Genomic DNA, 20,107 nt, shown 5'->3' with positions numbered 1-20,107 from the left:
TCAAGTATTTAGGATAAAATGTACCAGATGTAGCTAAATCTACATCTAACTAAGAAGATGGACAAAAATAAAGTTAAGATTATGGGAACTGCTTCCAAATTGCTCCGTGATGAACAAGCAGGTAGCAAACACTGAAAAGCAAGCAGGGACAAAACGCCTGTGTGACTGTAATTATACTTAGGGAACGTGAGAAATTCTATGAAATGGTAATGTCCTTAAATAGAGAGAAAAATCAGAAGATGCACAAGTCATTACTTACTTACACATTTCTGTGTTTCCTCTGTCAGTTTTGAGCTAATCTAGCAAGAAACGTTGAGCCATTTGCTGCTGCTAGCACACAAGTATCAATTAAGGAAAAATAGGGTGACCGTGTTGAGCGCTCACGATAAAATGTCACTTAGGGAAAAATATCAGCTACAGAACAAGTTGCTCAAAGTCACAACATCAGAAAACACTGCAAAGACAAGCAGGGTATCAGATACCACTGAGACTGGTTTAATTGTATGCTCTTTGTTTGAAGGGTATCAAATGCAAAAAGGAACTTTTAATGTATGATGTTTCATTTTTCCTGTGATTTCTTGTTCTATAGTGTTGTTGGCCTTAAAGGGCTTGACTCAGTAGCAAAGTCCTTTCGTGTAGCCTGTTAAAACCAGTGATCCCAGGCTGACAAGATAGCTCAGCAGACTAAGCATCTGCTTAGGCAAGCGCAGGGACTGGAGTGCGATTCCCAGCACCACACGCTTCCCCCGCCAATGTGTGCACTGAGCCAGCCAGTGAGACCACGTGTGGTGGTACACTCCTGTAATCCCAGTGCTGGGGAGGCTGAAGACAGGAGGATCAAACAGTGGTGCCTTTATACCACTGTGTCGGTATACCAGGGTCCTAGTGCTATCTTGGCCTGCTCAGAATTGCATATTGCATAATTATTGCTTCATAGCAACAGACATAATCATTCCTTATTGACAGTAGTGGGATATGGCTGGCATTTGTCCCATCTAGCAAATCTGTTGTTGCATTCATCACCTTTTTCTTTTCTTTTTTTTTATCACCTTTTTCCTAATCTTGGTCTCTCCAAGCTTTGAAGTCCTTGGACTGGATTTCAATGCCAAATCAGTGCCTAGAGATGGAATTAAGTTTCAGAATATCTCCTTGAACTCATTGAGTCGTCACTTTTCTCTTGCTTATTTGTAAGTACATTTCAAATTGTTTGTGTGTGCATTTCTGTGTATACTTGTGTGTGCATGCTGTGTTTGTGTGTGAAATTCAAGTAACCTTTGCACATGGACACATTCTTGTGTAATCATAGCCAAACAACCCTATCAACACTGCAAAAGCTTTGCAGGACAATGTTGTCGTCACTGTGCACCTCTTGATACCAAGAGGCACCACTATCTGTCTCCATTATTTTGTCTATTTTTGATTTTTATTTGAAAGGAAATTTAAAGCACATGCTTTTCCCTTTCTGGGCTTATTTTACTCCCACTGTACTTGTCCTGATAATTGTTATTTAATATTCTTTTCAGATGTGCTGTGCAAAATTTTGTTCAATTTTCCATTAGCTTTTCTGTTCTTTGTCTTTATTGATTTTTAGGATTTATTAATGTATTCTGTATATGAGTCATTTTTAGATGCCCATGTTATAGTCATCTTCTCCCATGTGTGGCTTATTTTGTTACTCTTTGAATGGTATTGCTTAATAATTACTAATTTTTATGTTGTCTACTATATCACTAGTATCTTACTTATCAGTAATCTTTCTTGTTTTCTAAAGAATCTTTGATCTAATTCAAGGCCACAACCATTTGTTCTCATATATTCATCTAAATAATTTACTGTTTCAATTTCTAAAGTGTTTATTCAACCAGAAACAAGGTTTGTGCTTGGTGTGAGGTAGGAATCTTTCCACATGGGAAAGTTATGATTTGCATGCAGGAAGTCATGCTCTCAGGGGTGGGGCTTTTGGATGGTGACTGGACCGTGGGGACACTATGCTGCCTGGCAGATTACTCCAAGGATGATTTCAGAGCTAAATGTGGCATAGACATGTGGGTCCTGACCGAAAGAGGTTGGTTATAGAAGCACATGACCAGAAGTATCTCCCTCCCAACTTTCCCTTTCTTCTATTCTTCCTGGCTGGTATGATGTGGGCAGCTTCCTTCTATCTCCAGCCCTTCCAGCCAGCGTGTCATCTCTACCTGGAACCAGCTGATGAGGGAGTGTAATCACAAAGCAAACCCAATTTCTCCTCATTTAAGTTGCAGGTATTTTGTCTCAGTGGTGAGAAATTGACAAGGACTTAATTTGTATGTCAATTGGAAGGACCTTGTTATTTTGAAATGACAAGGGAACAGGTGTCCATCTGAAAAGCAGTTACTAAACAGCTCTCTTCACCAAAGTTGAGAAATGAGGTGCAATCTGAGATGCTGCCAGTTTTCAGCAATTACACAGGTCTCTGGTTATAGTCAGGGTAGGCACTGGCACTTGGGAACACAAAGTGACTAGAAAGAGTTATTCAACAGGTGGGTGGAAATGGTTATTACAATTGGGAGGAGCAACACGGAGAAGTTGAGATTGGCAGATCGTTATCACCTAACAGGTTTGCTGGCAAGTGACAGAGTCCTCATTATTTGTCCAGGTCACACTCAATTACCCACAAAGGAAACTTACAGTAGAGAGATAGGAACTCAATCCTAGCAAGCAAATGGGGCAACTACTGACCAGGTTACCAGAAAGGGAAGTGGTGACAATGACAAAGCAAATGCCCAAGGAGGAAGAGGTGACCTTCTGCAGTGCTGGGATATAAAGTAAGATGAGAAGGCACTTGATGTGTTCTTTGTAAGCCTAGACCAAGAGCTAGGATCACTTGTTATTATTTGTTATTAAAATCATAAAATCCCCTTTCATTAGTGCTAAAACTTGCCTGCATTTAGTTAAGATTTCTCATAGGTGTATGAGGTAGAAATAACTTCACTTCCATTTAAAATGTGCTTATGGCTAAAAGGGAGGGGAAAGAAAGCTCTCAGGGAGGAATCTACGTGCAGCTTATTACACTTGTGGCTTTGGCCACATCTTCCAGAAGTATCCGGGCCAGAAAGGCTGAGGAGCAGCCTGAGCAGCCACAGCTTTAGTTATCACTGCTGAGGGCCACAGATGCACACTGGTTTTATTTAAGTTACTTTCATAAATGTTTCTATACAATTTTAAATGTCTGTATTCTGCTAAGGTTATTACTAATCATTTTCCTATGCACTTTTCAGTAGGATGCTAAGATCCTGTCTAGGGCTTCCAGCATGCTAAGCACATGCTCTGCCACTGAGTTACACCTCTGCCTCTGAATCCATGCTCCTATTTTTGATAGCAACAGTTACTGGGTCCATTTTGCTCAAGTTATTGCTCTAAGTGAGTTTTCTAGAAGGTTCACTTTAGGACATATCGCAGGGGAGGTTAGTGCAGTCCATAGTTGAGAAGGGTGAGAGATAAGAGAATAGGCTCCTAAAAAGATGGGTCAGTAAATAAAAACAGGTTTATGAAAGTGATGCTCTGAGGCTGGTGAGATAGCTCAGCATTCTAAAGTGCTTGCTTAGGCAAGCTTAGGCAAAGTACAGGGACTGTGGTTCGGTCCCAGGCACCACCCGCCATGAAAACCCTGCTCCCAGGGTAGACTGAGTTGGTGACAAAAAGAAAAAAGAAAAGAAAACACAAGACAAGACAGTGATACTGTGTGTAAAGTGCTTGCAGGAACTACACAGTGTCTATTTAAATTAATAAGTATTATCACAAGAGAAACATTGCTATTAACCCCACAAATGAACCACCCCCTTCATTTTGAATACATTTATTCCATTATTCATGCCGTTTTTCTGAAGCAGTTCTGGAAATCCTCTTTTGCATCTTTATGATGTGTTATAAAAAATATAGTGAACGTGGCTGCAGAGAGCCACGGAAAGGAAAGCCTGGCTATTCATGTCATCACACATGTCCTTGTTCTTTTTGTTCCAGGGACCCAGAAGCCCAGCTCTGGCTCTTCCACAAAGTTGCCAAGATCATGAAAGGTATGCATCTCTTAATCTGTTCAGGATACCGAGGCAGCTGCCTCATTGTAACTTCTAGGACTTCTAGGACTGCTTCAGAAAGTAGGAATAATATGGGTATGTTCAAAATAAGGACTGGAAATGTGTTTTTTAAACTGTAATAAGTATTTTAAAATCTAAATCTGCATCACATTTACCATCCTCTTATCTTATTTAAGATTACAATATGTTTAGATATTCAGACCAATATTGCTGCAAAAAGTATCTTTTAAAAATATTTATTTATTTATTTGTTTGGTATAGTGTTTTGCTATACAGCTCGGACTGGTAACAATCCTCCTGTTTTCAGCCTCTCCAGCCTAGGATTCCAGGCATGCAATGCCACACTCAGTTTCAGCCCACAGGGCATGTGGTACCAAGGACAGAACCCGGGTCCTTGTGCTTGCCAGGCAGGTGCTTAGACTACTGAGCTATCTCCCCAGTCTAAAATGTATCCTTTAAGAAGAAAGAAAATTTCAGAGACTCAGTGACAGTAATCTGGGTCTACTGCACAACTTTCAGTGTAAAAGTGCTTTATATTTTATGCTTATTTGCTTGCATCAAAAACCTCGTAGCATAAGGTGATATCCATTTGAACACATGGAAAACAGTTCTTGACAAAGTTCAGAGGAAATTTAGTTCAAAAACAAAATATTGCATGAACTATAGTTTGTGCCTGCTTCCTTTCAAGTAGTTAAGTGTATCAAAATAGTGATAAGTTATTTAATAACATCACTGAAAATGAAAGTATGTCGAGTTGATCATTCTTTATCCTCAATTAGCCTTCAAATGTCACTATTCTTAGTGTATATATTTAAGCATTCCCTGTCCTTTGAAGGCTGAAGAGCTAATGCTTCTCTTCACGTACTTAGTCTTTTGGAGCAGTTCACAGCAGAATCAGAAGCCTCATCCAGGAGCCATTTGGCTGGTCAGGCCCGCATTTCAACAAGCTTGTTTTTACATCTTTGCTTGGATTGGACTTTCCAGGACCCTCTTCACACAGTGAAAAACAGAAGAGATCCTGATTTTGTACTGTCCCTTCCCTGTATTTCAGGGAACTGAGTGTAATTTAATACAACCAAACTTTAGTCTTAGTTCTGATTCCAAATAAAATGAAATACTTGGAATTTGGTTGGGATATACTGAAGGAGAAAGGAAATGTTTACACATTTAGAGTTAAAATAGTTATTGGGATTATCATATGAAAAATTATTGGACACTAGTTTTTACTCTTGACTTTGTTTGCTTATATCCTTTGTCCTGATGATTTCCAAGACTTATCTATTAATTTTATCTATTAGTAGATCACATGTGTGGTGAGATGGATCGCACAACATGGCCTGGCTACATTAAGCCATCTGGGTACTAGCGAGTTTCGTGTGTGTGTGTGTGTGTGTGTGTGTGTGTGTGTGTGTGACAGAGGATGAGCAGTGCATGTGTTTTAAAACATTACCACTATTATCACTACTCAACATACACAAATCTCCCTTTTAATCTCTCACACAATGTATATTCACGTAGTAGAGACAACTGGCTCATACTGTATGTCATATTATTCAAAAACATCCTTTAAAACAAAGAGTAACACACTATTACTTAGTGAAATCAAACTTTCAGAGATGTGTTTTAATGACTCCAAAACAATGTTCCACAGGGAGTTGGCAGAGAAGACAAATTTATTTTCCAGTTCAGAAAATGAACCCAATCAGGAAAGCTAGACAAATCAAAGACCTAAGTGGAAATGCTACACATAAGTGGATGTTTTGCTGCAGACTAACTGAATGCTCTAGGCAGTCACCAAACATTTATTAGGATCTATTTCATATGCAGAAGTTATGTGGAGGACACTAGCTCTCCCTGATCACAGTGTTCTGCTCCTGCTTTCTTAGGAACAGCTATAAATTCAGGAAGAGGTAGGAAACCTGCTGACTGCCAAACAAATCCAGCCCACAGACATATGTTGTTGGGCCTGAACAATGTTTTGGAATGTTTTGAATCAATTTTCAATTGAAAAATGAGGACTGTTACTAAGAAAGAAAGAAGAAAGAAAGAAAAAGGAAAGAAAGAAAGAAAGAAAGAAAGAAAGAAAGAAAGAAAGAAAGAAAGAAAGAAAGAAAGAAAGAAAGAAAGAAAGTCTATTTTTGTAGATGCCTCTCCACAATTCATCACATGTTGCAACTGGCCCAGGATGAGCTGGTGGAGGGCAGCACCTCCGTGCTCCACACAGCTCGCATTTGCTCAGGTCCCTAGTTCTCTCCTACCTACTTGTCTTTTGTAGATGTCTAGACGTATTTGGAAGCATTCATGCCTAGGAGCTCTGACATCATAGAAATAAAGAGCAGAACCAAGAGACAGGTGTCCTCTTGGTTCCTCTTTACTTCACTTATTCTTCATTTATTCTTGGAATTTTCTCAATGTGCTCTCAGTTACAGCAAGTGAAATCCTTGGCTCTGCTCTTTGCTATTGTGAAGCAAGTTCATCTTCCTATCCTTTCTCTGCTTTGAACTTTTGCTGTTGCTATTATTTCTGACAGATATTAGACCCTGAACTGAATTGCCTTCTCTTCTGTATTAGGGTCATATGTTTTTTCTGCTAAACTGACTGTGGGCTCTAAAACCTAGACACTACATTTATCAGTGTTTTTTTAGCACTACAGAAAGTGGTGTCTGTCTAAAGTCTCCTGCAGCTAATTCTCAAGTTCCATATACATTTTCAAAAGTGAAGATTTATCACCATGTTTGCAATGATTATACTTCCCAATCAGACCCAAGCATCTTGGATTTTGGCGTTTGATGCCCACCTCTCTATAACCCTGGTCAGAGGAAGAGAGAACGAGAATTTTATCACCTTGATTCCATCACTGCCCCTAGTGGAGTTCTCTATGTGTCTGCCATGCTGACTAGTTTCCAGTTTTCCTATTAAAGTGTTTTCCCATCTTGATTGATCCATTCATTTGCTAACCTATTTTCATAAAGCCACACTGGTAGGGACAAACTCATGGCTGCTCCACTGTACAATCGGGAACCCCTTAGCACTTGGATGCTACACTCTCATGTTTTAGTTGCATATGTAGAGGTCCTTATATCAATTGGCTCCAGATGTAGGGCTGATATTGGTACATTCACCCAAACCCTGTAATGGAATTCTGAACACATTTCCCTGAAAGGATGGAATAAAATAGAGACTACTTCATTTGGTGAATAACCTAGACACCAGATCTCTCAGTTTCCTTTCTTGTTCTTCATTTTAGACATATTTTACAAGGAGCCTAGCATACTTACACTGTGGAGCATCTACGGTACCACTTTACCAAATAGATAAAAATTGAATTAAACATGAAAATGTGTAAAGAGAATTCTAAGTTTTTCTTTCTGCTTCTATCTGAGGGCTGTGTTTTTCTGCTTCATTTTAATTTTAGTCCTAAGAGTCTGTGGCTGCCTACCACTTCTGAAGTGCTCTGTATGGTGAATATGAATTCTTCAAAATTAAAGGATATTTTTGGTAAGGGCATATCTTGAGCTTCTTGAAGTAAAATTTCCATGCCAACCAAAACTGGTAAACAAACAAGAGCTAGCGCTTCTCTCTCCCCACACAGCTATACTATACTCCTACACATAGAGTATGGAGGAAGTGAAACTAATAGCAAGAGAGTGCTTTGCTGACTTGCACAATCTGATCACAATAAGAAGAATGGAAATAAACACAAATTACCCTAGTATGATTTTTATATCATACAGAGTACAAGGAAAAATTGTCATCATTTGATTTAAGACAATATGATAAAGCAGTTACTCTTATTGTTTTCTACCAGTATTAAATCTTTTGAAACCAACTGTTTAGTGATACATATTATGCAAAGTTTTTATTTACTGTTTTTGTTTTCATATGAAGACTCCATGGACACTAAGGGAGAAAAAATACCACTATAATTTATATATCTAGTAGTGGTGGGAGCCAGACCCGAACCTTTCTCTTTCTGGCTCCTAAACTATTCTTTTAGCACCTTCTATCTCTTTCAACTTCCTGTCTTCTATTTAGAACAAATAGTGCTAGACTAGAATTTGAGAAAAAATTTCTTCTAACATTTATGCATCAAATTTACCTTAGTTGTCATATATCCTTACACAGTTCAACTTCAAGTTGCACTATATTCTTCTATTAAACCTGTAAAATGTTTATACTATGTTTGACTTGATTGGTGCATGGATAGAAATGTCAAACTGAATCCATTAGCATGCATAATTAATACATATTAGTAAAAATTTTTAAAACTTATTGCCTTTCTCACTGGCTTGAAGCAATGAGAAAATAAAACCATAACATTCTGAATAGATTACAAATTGATGATCGACATTCTTACTTTTAATAAAATACATCTGTATAGGAAAGATAAAGAAAAAAATAGTGCTAGAACAAGTATGACTATTTATTTTATTTTTTATTTTTTATGTATTTAGTACAGGGCTTACAGGGTCTCACTATGTAGATCTGACTCCTAGTGAGTCTCCTGTTTGCAGCCTCCCAAGCCCTGGGATTACAGGTGCACACCACCACACCAGTTTCAATTGACTTCTCAGCATGACCTGGGAGCGGGGCTGGCACGGCACGCTGGTATTGAACCCAGGTTGCGGTGCTCTGCCTAAGCAGGTGCTTTAGTCTGCTGAGCTATCCAGCATGCCCTTATTTTTTATATATTAGTTTATGTTTGCAATATAGAGTAATGATGTTTGAGTTTGTGAGTTGGTACAAGTATAAAACATCATTTCAATCCTATTACCTTTCTCCTCCCCTGATTTCCTTCTCCACCTCCAAGAGTTTGCCTTCTAGTTTCCTAACATGTTTAGCTTGACTTACTTAAAGCATTCCTATGACAATGAATGAAAGATGAAAGTGGAGAGTGGTCAAACATGGCAGCCAATTGAATGCACACCATCAGAAAGAAAGAAGAGTCCATGGGGAATCTAAGATCACTTGTTGCGATGATTTCAAACAGACCAAATTAACTAAAATCAGAAGAAACGTGGAGGATTTGAATTACAGATGGTATATCTTGACAGTATTATCAAGTGACAATTGAAAATAAGGAAAACATCTTGGAATAGAGATCAAACCTGAAAATAGACAGTTAAGGATCATATCCTGGGGATTCATTTTAAATCATGAGAACAAATAACTTTCAGAAAAAAAGTATTAGGAAAAGAGAAGATGCTCTAGAGCAATGACATTCAAGGAAATATGAGTCACACAAGTAATTTAAAATTTTCTGTTAGCCACATTGGATGAGTAAAATGTGATAGGTGAAATTAATTTTAAGAACATATTTATTTATTCCAATATGTAAAAATTTAGTCATTTTAGCATATAATTATGCAAAAATATTAATGAGATATTTTGTATTCTCTTTATTTGTACTGTCTTCTAAATCTGGTGTTTATTTTACACTCAATTTAGACTAGCAATATTTCAAGTCTTCAATAGCCATTTGTGGCTTGTTTCTACCATATGGCATACTGTAGATTTAAGAGGAAATCATAGGAATTGAAGGCCTGAAGAAAGATACAGGGTCTAGAGGAGATAGAAAGAGAAACATGAAAAGATTCTTGTAGTATGACAATCTAAAACAGAATATTTTTTACTCATATGTTTAAAAACCTCTCTATAGAAGACCATGTGTGTGCAGCTGTAACAACAATTTTTCTACAAATGGTAATATTTTAAACATTTGACAAAAGACAACATTATTTTATTTTGAGCCTCATGTGTGATATTCAATGTTACCTTCGTACTAATACTTCTGAGGCTTAGCAGCATCACATAACAAAAATAAAATGGATTTTAAATTGTCTCAATATATCTACAAATCATGACCCATTCTACCTAGCTGTACTTTAAATTGGAGTAATAAGCTCAATCTTAGCTTCTTCCTCTTTAAAATGGCAGTACCAATTTTGTGCAAACTAAATATTATTAGGATTGTAAAATACATAGCTGTCAATGTATATTCATATATTGAAAACCAGAATCTATGATGATGATAATGAATAATTCTACTTTAATAATTGATATTAATGAATGTCTCATGCTCTTTGAGACTAGGTGACTGCTGTGGATTGTTTCTGCCACTGCAAAATCTTTCTACAGTGGTGGAGACACCAGTGTGTAGTCAATATACATTTCCCCTCCTACCTAGTCCACCTGTACTTTGATGAGTCTCCTAAAATTGCCTACATTTTAGATCTTTAAAAGTCTAATAATAAATTAATTACATCATAAAGATTAAAAAAAGAAGAAGAAGAAACAGTAATAGAAGTTTCCCTTGACTCAATACTTCATTTCTGAGTCTTCTCCCTTTCATACTTCTTCAAAGAAGATATTCTGCTTTGACTCTAGGCTTGGATTATATCACTAGAGACCAGAAGAAAAAGCTCTCTGAATTTTTAGGAAATGAATCTTCATAAACATAAAATTGTTCCATTTAATACCACTATGTAGTAGAACCGCTTAAAATTTCCATGCTTAGAAGTAGTTTATAGCCATATGATTTCACATGGTGAGTTATTTCTTTACAAGTCTAATGGGTCACAACTGACTTTTTATCACTACAATTTTACTAAAAATATGCCAAATATATATAGTTTCATTTGTATGCAATGCATTTTTGGATTTTCTCATTCTAAATTGTCCTATTTTGTAGATACAGGAAAAGCTACAAATCTCCAGTAAGGCTTGCTTTCTTCTTCTACAAGCCATATTCAATCAACATTTGTAATACTTATTCTTTACCGAAGTGATCACAGGCTATGTAACATATGCATGTCATTATTCTAGGTTCTAAGTAGGTGGCAGCAAAAAGACAGAAAAAAACCCAATATTTGCAAAGGCCACATAGTCTAAGGTGAAAATAGCCACTGAACATTCTGAAAATGATGAATTCACTACATCTAAAATGATGTTAAGGAAAACAGAGGCAGAGGAAGAGATAGAGAGGGCCTAACAAATCAGGAAAGAGCTGCCTTGAATTTAAATTGAATTATAGCAGAACATCACTTGAAAGCTTTAATAGAAGAGTTCTATCATTCAAATCTTAAAACAGTCCTTCTGTCAAATCCTTGGAGATGACAGTAGTAGGAATTGTAGGAGCCAGGAGGAGTGTTGGTAGAATTATACACTAAAAATAACAGGAGTAGCAGAGGTGATTGAATTCAGAATATTTTGATGTACATTTATTCCTTGCTTGATGTTTAATTCATTCCTGCAAAGGCTAAACTTATTAACTAAAAGTCTAAACTATCCAATCAACATTTTATGAATATAAGAATAAATGAATACCACTAAAAAAAGAATTTATGCAGGCAATTTGAATGAAAATCAATTGTGTGCAAGATGAAATATAGAATAGGTGTTTTTCTTATTAAATTTTATTTTTTTCAAGGAATAGAGGGATTTGTTCTAATAGTGTCTGTAAACAGGATATCATGTCTGCATCTTGTACAACAAATAACCACTAGGAAGGCAGTATGCAATGTGTTAATATTGGAACAGTCCTACCAATTGATTTGAAACTGTCTCATTGCTATTTCTTAATAAAATTATGGAAAAAATAAATTTTCTTTTTATTGTATTTTTTAAAAATGCATTTGGTTGTTACAGGGGCTCATTATACAGCGCAGACTTATAGTGATCCTCCTGTTTTCAGCCTCCCTAGTGCTGGGATTACACTCAGATGCTGTGGCTGGCTCAGCACACCTGGGGGAGGAGCTTGCATGGCATGTGGTGGGGGGGATTGAATCTTGGTCCCTGTACTTGGCTAAGCAGGAGCTTTGATCCACTGAGCCATTTGCCAGCCTCTTATTGTATTTTTTCCTTTACAAATATTTTCAGAATTTCTGAGACCTATGGTTTCCTCACCCTCAAAATCTACTTAATGATGAACTATAGTGCAAAAAAAATCATCTTTGGAACCAAAAACCCTAAATAAAAGATTGTGAAAACTCTCAGCTCCTTTAACTTCTTGAGTTAATACATACATTTAAATCAAAATTTTTCATTATGTTTCATGTAGAATGAATTCATGATTTTCAGCTTTGTCTAAAATTTTATAATATAAAGGTGTCATATTTCATTCTCTAAGTTTATTGAGGCAAATGACATTTTATTAGTCAATAAAAATGAGCAAAAGGAACATACAACTCTGCAAATGCTTTTGCTGAGAAAGGTTAACTATAGAAAAAGCGAAATCTACTATGTGAACTCTGCTTATTGCTTATGAATTTGATGGAGTTTGGAAGTACAGGGGCCAAAATAGTGGAACACAGCATGATCTTGTTTTTCTGGAAAGATAGCAGAATGGTTATGCAATGATGTGATGTAGATTTTTAAAACAAGGATTGAATCTGGCCGAGTTAAAGGCAGGTGGACAGTGGTTCAGTGATCTGTTTTAATAGTGGTGCATTTCAACTTTTCCAAGACATTCAAGCAGAGATGATGAGTCCCAATTGCATTTGAGATTTGTGCTGTGATGAAAGGTTTTGTTTTGAAATCTATTTCACACAGAGGTAGTATTTAACGTTATGAAACTAAACAAGATCAACATTCTCTCAGGCTTTCACAGAGAGCACATTGGCCAAACAATGGCCGTGACTCATCCACATGGCTGACACTGACAAAGGTTCTACAATCCGAGGTACAGGATCTCAGGATAAATCCTGAGGGGATTTCACTGACCTTATCAGACTCAAAAGCTACAACTCTTGTTGCATAGGTCCTGCTTTACCTTGGTCTTAACCATCCAGCAGAAAAGTATAAAAACAAAGTATAAGTAAAGCCATGGTGTTATGTTGAGCTGTAGGGGACTCAGGTCAACAATTTCTGACACTGCCAGTGAAGAGGAAGACCCAATAGCATTATGGACTACTGGACTCTTTTAGAATATTTTGTTCAGTTAACACACCTATAATATTCAAATAACAGAACTAAACAAGAAAAAGGCATATAGATAATGTCCATTTTGTATCTGTGTATTCAAAATGGTTAAGATAGATATATAGTTACATTCTCTTAATGAATAGAGGGATTTGTTCTAATAGAGTTTGTAAAAGGATATCATGTCTTCATCTTGTACAGCAATTAACCACTAGGAAGAATGTATGCTATGTGTGAATTATTGAAACTGTCCTACCAATTTGGTTTGAAACTGTCTCATTGCTATTTGTTTCTCAATAAAGTTATGGGAAAAAAAGAAACTAAACAAGGCCAAATAGAAATAAATTTAGAAGAAAGATCTAAGACTAGAAGAGTTGATCTTCCAAGACTGAGCTCAGGGAATGTCAGAGTTTAGAGAGATGAATAAGGAGAAAAAGAAAGTGAAGGAGTTCCAGAAAGATCATCCGGTGAGTTGAGGAACCTGGACAAATGAAATATCCTGAAAACCAAGTGAAAAAATAGCTTGGAGAGGAAAAAAGCTTTCAGGAGCATCAAAGCCAGGTGGTCAATGCAGGAATGAAGTAGAAGTGCTGAAGTCATTGTATTTGGTAAAGTGAAGATCTGTGGGACTCTGTCAGCAGTATACAGTGTAATGTCTCTGTTGAATTCAATTTATATGTATAGAGATATTTAAATTATTTTGTTTGTGGGTTTGCTAGCTATTTAAAAATGGTTGCCTCCTCAATAAGTCTCAGCATTATATAATATACTTTGGTTGAAATTTAGAATTATTTATGAAATTGAATTGAATTGTACTAAAAAAGAAAATGACCATTTTAAAATTCACAATTTCACTGTATGATACTAACAAGGCCAGTTTTTAAAATAAAATATTCAGCTAAGATTTTTCCAACCAAGAAATACTTTGTCAGATGAACTTCCCATTATTTCATACAGATGGAAACTAGTATCAGAAATTGCCTCAACTGTCTTTCCTCATTTCATTTTATGTATTTGTTCAGTTCATCTATATTCACATTCATTAGAGTGCTCTTCCTTCTGGTTAAGGTTATTTATCTACTTAAACTACTGATTATACCCCTATGTCTTATTCTCTTCTGAGATCTTTATGGTTTGGGGCTACATTTTTAAAATGTTTGTTTGTTTTTCTCCTTCCCTTGAACATTCATCTTATATCATCCTTTAAGCATTCCATGTTTCCTTTTCTTTCTTTTTCTTTTTTTTTTTCTTTTTTTGATACTAGGGATTGAACTCAGGACTTAGTGCTTGCCAGGTAGTCAGTTAAGTAACTGAGCTCTCTCCCCAGACACATTTCCATCTTTATTAAATGGAAAATTCACATACACTGTCCCAATTCCCCACTTCCTTTGACATCTCACTCCAAGACTTGTACTTCATCGGTGCTTTGGGTCCTTAATTGTGTAGTCAAGTGAGTATCCAAGGAAAACAAAGTCAATGTCAATCTTTTGAAAACTGGATAGATTTCAGTCTTTTTATTTTTTTGGGGGGGAGGTTTTATTTTATTTATTTATTAGGTTTCAATTGTACTTTATTTCTTCAATAGGCCATATTTTAATGGATACACAACGCTTTTACTTAGCAACAATTATGATTTCATTTAGAAATAATTTTTTTCCATAATTTTATGCAGAAGCAAATAGAATAAGACAGTTTCAAACCAAATTGGTAGGATAGTTTCAATAATTCACACACTGCATACATTCTTCCTAGTGGTTAATAATGGCAGAAATATCTAGTAAAGATATACTGAGATAATTTTCTACTAATTGATTAATCCTAAATGGTTTGGAAATGTAGTCTGCTTAAAAACCTGTGGTCTTTGTGCCAGCATGCTCATGAAATATTAGCAGAAATTCAAGAGTTAGTTTGGTGAAAACTGTCATTTAATCCATTGAAATAGTGTGTATGTGTATTTTAAATAGATATAATTACACACATACATGAAGAGGTTATATTAGCACAAATTTTAAAAAGTTCATGACTAGCAATCAATTAAATTGTCTATGATACATCTATATAATATAATATTATACAATCATAAAAACAGCATCAAGTCGTTTCTTATCTTTGTTATAAAAATAGTTCAAAGATACATTTATAAAAGAAAAAGCCAAGTATAGGAGAATATATAGTAATGCACCTTTTAATACATTAAAAGAAGATATACAAAGAGTATCTGAACCTGTGTACTCATATATAGTCATTTTACATAAAGAGCCTTGAAAAGATTATAAAATGAAACGTGGTTACCTATTTTGTTAAGATGAAAAGAAATAAGACAACTAGGAATAAAACGTTAGACCTTATCTAAAGGTTGCATTGTTATTTTTGACCATCTAATTATATCACAGATTCTCAAATTAAGTTCTAGCAAGATTTCCATGAAAAAAAAAAAAAAGACCATTAGAATTGCGGAATGGATAGGGCCCTCATGCAGCCAGGCGGCCCAGCTGCTTTCTACCCTTACACAAATGGCCCCCTTCACCGGGCGCCCCTCGCTTAAGCGTGATGTAGGTCGGATGAGCGGATGAACCCGGATGCGAGACGCTCACCGCGTGCGAAAGTTCAGTACCCGGGATGCACATCATCTGCTTAAAACACTGTTTTCTTATGAACTCGAGCCATGATCTGTACGAAAGTCCTATCTGTAGTCTCAAACTATTTTTCTGGATTTTGACCCCATTAGTATGCTTTTGTCCAATAAAACAAACAATTCATTTTTTCTTTGAAATTATCTGATGTACATGTTTTTGTATGTATACATTCTCATTCTGACCTTAAAAATAGATTTATTTGAGAACTATCACAAAAACGCCCCCCCCCCCAACTACTTTGAATTACTTCACAGGATAAAAAAATTTGATATGAGACACAAAGTTCTCTGGTTTATAGCTGGGCAAATAATAGGAGTACAAAAAATTGGGATAAAATTCTGAACTCTAAGACTATTCTTTCTTATATTACTTAATGCATTTATTTATAAATTAATAAAACTATACTATAAATATTTCTCAGCATTAGTACAGTTTTATACTAGCTTTTTAGAAGACATTTCAAGTGATTTTCATATATGAGTACCTATTTAAATACTTTTAAATTCAGTTCAACAGAACCTCAGTTCACTCAAATATACTGCATTTCTGTTTGCCTAGAGAGTTGGAAGAAGTAGTACTTTTAAGTATAACCAAATGTGGCTTGGTAGTAGGATTTTGTGGGTTTTACCTATAAGAGATGAAGTCACCCTGTTTCTAGGAAAATCACTATAATTTTTAATTTTCATTAGTACATGTTTGCCATACACAGTGACTTGTTTTTGTCACAGGACTTCTGTTCTCAGTTAAAAGGTCACAGGTTGAGGTGTGGGCTGGAGACATGGGCCTTGCTTCTTGGTCTGCCTGTGTCCAAAATCAGTGACCCGCCCAAGTTCGTGAATAGACTCAAGGGTGAGGCTCTGTTGTGGTGACAGGAGAAAGCATTACTTCACCACAGAGTTGGCTGAAATGATCAGACATAAACAGGAAGGTTTTTAGTAACTTAGTGGAAGCTTCAGATTGTTTGCAGCATGGTAAAAATAAGAGCTATTAAACCAAGAGTCCCAATCTCAATAATTCCATGTGATTTCTAGATCTTCTCACAACTGAGCTTATTGTTCTTGGATTTTTCACAAATCAAGGAATATTACTATTGCCGAGGCTAAATTTAATTCATTTTATATCATTTGGGAAAAAAATTCCACTAGTATCTAAATTAAAATACAAATGTAATTGTGTTTTAAAACACAAGTATAATCATTCAATATTTTATAATCAAAATACGTGCTTCTAGTGTCTAAAGAGTTAAATTCATAGTATTACATAGCTTTAAAAATACATCTATACAATCTTTGATTATGCTGAATATTTTCTAAGTGTATAGAAATATCAAAACTATCTAAAAGATATAGTAATCTATAGAGGCTCTTTTGCAATTGAATATCTTAAGATTTGGTCAGACCATTCGAGAGATTAAAAACTTCTGAACACATGGTAGCCTACCTTTCATCTTCACTAATTGCTTTTTCTAAATTATGCTAAGCTCTTTGTTTTAATTTATCTTTAATTTTACACATACTCATTGAGTATTTATATTCTAACACTTGACACAAGAAATACTTTTTTAACAGAAGATTTGCTTTCAAAAAACTTTGAAGACTTTACTTTATTGCTAGATGTTAAACTAAATGTAAGTACTACATATATTTATTCATGTTCTACTCTTTATAATAGGATGAAATAAAATAATAGCTAATCAAGCTAAAAAATCGGAATTATACAGCTCCTATGCATGTAGAGGTTCAGAACCACAATATTGGACAATTTTAAATAGTGCTTTCCATTGTGAGGAAACGGGACGAATTGAAATTCTAATCAGAATATCAAAGCAAAAGCATATTAATAGCATCTCCACTCGAACAATAGTGAAGTGTGGTGTCTACACTTTAACAATAAAGAGTATTGGACCCCATATCCTGATTTCCTTTTCTCCATAATCATTTTAATAGTCAACAAGTAATAGATATACTATTGACAACTGAAAAGATCTTAAAGTAGAATGTGCTAGTATCCTGATAACTTTCTACTAAATTGATCATGTCAAAAGCACTTATATGTGTCTTTCAATAGAAGACAATAAAAGAAGACCTTGTTGCCACTTATCAACTCTAACCATTTTTAATAACACAAAAAACTGCAGATATGGAGGCCATTGTTTCTCCCCTCCAACAGTACAATGAAAATGATACCAGGGATGGGTGGATCATATCCTGGGCTTTCATTAAAAGTCTTTTAAAAATCTAGTCAGATTTATTTTAGGTATTTGTCGAGAAATTTGCAATGTTTTTATGTTTTCTGTATGTATGTTACAGTACTCAAAACATTCTATTAAAGCAAGAAGTTAATACAAAAGAATAGTTTTTGTCAATGTAGGATTAACAAATCTTTTGCATTTGTAAAGATAATTGCTTTGGACAATCTGAAAGAAAGAAAACTATATAACTACCTTAGATAACAAAAGTGTGTCTCTATTGGGCCTTAACCTTCAATGAACCCAGCTGTAACCATCTTTTAAACATAAAAGCTTTATATACTAGAAAAATGCCCTCACTTTACCTTATGTCTCAAATAAGACTGAGCAAACAAATTCACTTGTTGTAAGAGGGAATATTCCCTTACATTTTAAAAGTACAGTTTTTACAATGGACATCCTTTACAGTGAAATTCAAGATGTTATTTCTTATTGATATGACATGTCTTTTATCTTACATTATCTGGAACCTGAATAATGTTTTTTGTTTTTTTGTTGTTTTTTTTTTTTTTTTTTTTTACAAAGAACAGTCACATAAAGGTGTATAGTCTCACATTTTTCTGGTAGTTATTTTAAAAAGCATTTACAAACTAAAACTATGCTGTATTCTGTCTTTAACATATTAGTCTTCAATCGTAGCAGCTGATCCTAGTAAAATATTTTAGTAAAGGACCTTAAAATTTGGCAGCAGTAAATATGTAAATAATATGCTTTTCTATACCAAAGGAAACAAACTGATGTTTTAATCACAGGTAAAAGCATAATATTTTGTGCAAATGTTTGTATGTTCACACCAAGGCACAGGAAACTCTGCCAAACATTTGCAAGTTTAAATTTCATGTACAAATAAAGTTAAAACTTACTTACCTTTTCTCAGTGATGACTTGTTGTGGAAACCGCCATCAACTCTTAACTGTTAATGATTCGTTGAACAGAAACGGAAAACAGTATGGTCACATGTTATAAGAGTAGGCCTGCGTTGGCTGCTGCTTAATTTCAGTACTAGAGAAAAAAAAAAAAAAGCAAAGGGTGGGGGTTAGGGTGAGGACAAACTTTTAAATAAAACCACTTCCTGGGTAGATACAGTTAGCCACATATTGCCTGAGATGAAGAAATTGCTTTTCAGAGTTAACGGTATCATTGTTCAACGTGATGATCAATTTTCAAATATTCCCAGTTTATGTAGGGTTTTGGCAATTTTTATTTAATGGGAGAAATGTTTGATCAAAAAGTGTGCAGAAGGAGGAACAGGTTGCTAAGTGCTGGGGAAACTTCCCCTTTCTCCGCCTTCTAGCACGGGTTTGCAAAGGAAGCCTGTCCTGTCCCTGGTAAGTTTGAGCCTGTTCACATGCTGAGAGGTGGCTCTGCCTGCCAACTTGGGCAGTTAGGAGGCTACCTCTAAGTCACAGAGCCCGTATTCCTGTCGCACTCCTGTGTGGACCCAGTTAGCAAGTCCTTGGGCTTTGCACAGGGCACAGCAAACATGATTCAGAGCTCTGCTGCCCTCCTGGTGTCACTGGAGGAGGTGTTCAAGGGCACAGGCTGTGGCCTCTGCAGGCTGTTCCCCACACTGCTGTGTTCTCTCTAGCAGTCTCTTAAGTAGTTGTGAATTGTGCTGGAGTGTTTCCGCTCTACCTCTAGGACTGTTGGTGTGGTCTGACTTAAAAAGAAAATATACAATAAAAGGCTCAACATTGATATTTTTTGCAAACTTCTTTGTACCCTCCCATCTCAATCTGCAATCCTAGACATATTTTTAAAATGTCTGGACATTAGCCTTGGAACATGCATCTTTACTGAACCATGATTTTCAAGAACTAAATTAGTGGACTCCAAGTTGGGCTGGTTTTGTGAGATATATAGGCTAATCATGAAAGGAAAAGCTTCCCTTGCAAAGAAATACAGAAGAATTGCAATCTCTTATCATTCAAACTAATTGGACTAGAAACCTATATAACATGACACAGTTTAGCAGAATATTTCATGTATCAGAAGACAAATTTTGAATGTATACTTGTTCTGTATGGCCAAAGTTCAGGCTGACATGCCCCTGTCAATGAATCTAAATTTTTAAGGATTTTCTTTAAAAGGTGTATTTTAGATTGATTATTTTATTCATTGATAATTGGCATGCCAGAGTGGATCTTCTTCTTCTTCTTCTTCTTCTTCTTCTTCTTCTTCTTCTTCTTCTTCTTCTTCTTCTTCTTCTTCTTCTTCTTCTTCTTCTTCTT

At 35.7% G+C, this 20,107-nt stretch overlaps 1 protein-coding gene across 2 annotated transcripts in view; it reads right to left on the bottom strand.

Moving 5' to 3' along the window:
• The window catches only part of Arhgap15 (Rho GTPase activating protein 15), a 662,961-nt gene extending 644,126 nt beyond the window's left edge, over positions 1-18,835 (bottom strand). The window contains exons 1-2 of one of the 2 annotated variants that reach the window (XM_004636636.2): positions 18,744-18,835; positions 11,743-11,753 (exon numbers count right to left, since the gene is read on the bottom strand). The gene's annotated coding sequence lies outside the window, so the exon portion shown is untranslated. The remainder of the gene's footprint in view (positions 1-11,742; positions 11,754-18,743) is intronic. The other variant, XM_004636635.2, reaches the window with a different exon arrangement.
• Positions 18,836-20,107: the final 1,272 nt, after the last annotated feature.

This window comes from Octodon degus, unplaced genomic scaffold (assembly GCF_000260255.1).
Source record: "Octodon degus isolate 3935 unplaced genomic scaffold, OctDeg1.0 scaffold00082, whole genome shotgun sequence".
Lineage (NCBI taxonomy): Eukaryota > Metazoa > Chordata > Mammalia > Rodentia > Octodontidae > Octodon > Octodon degus.
The sequence above is the reverse complement of the archived record's forward strand: the minus strand, read 5'-3'. Positions and strand labels throughout refer to the sequence as shown.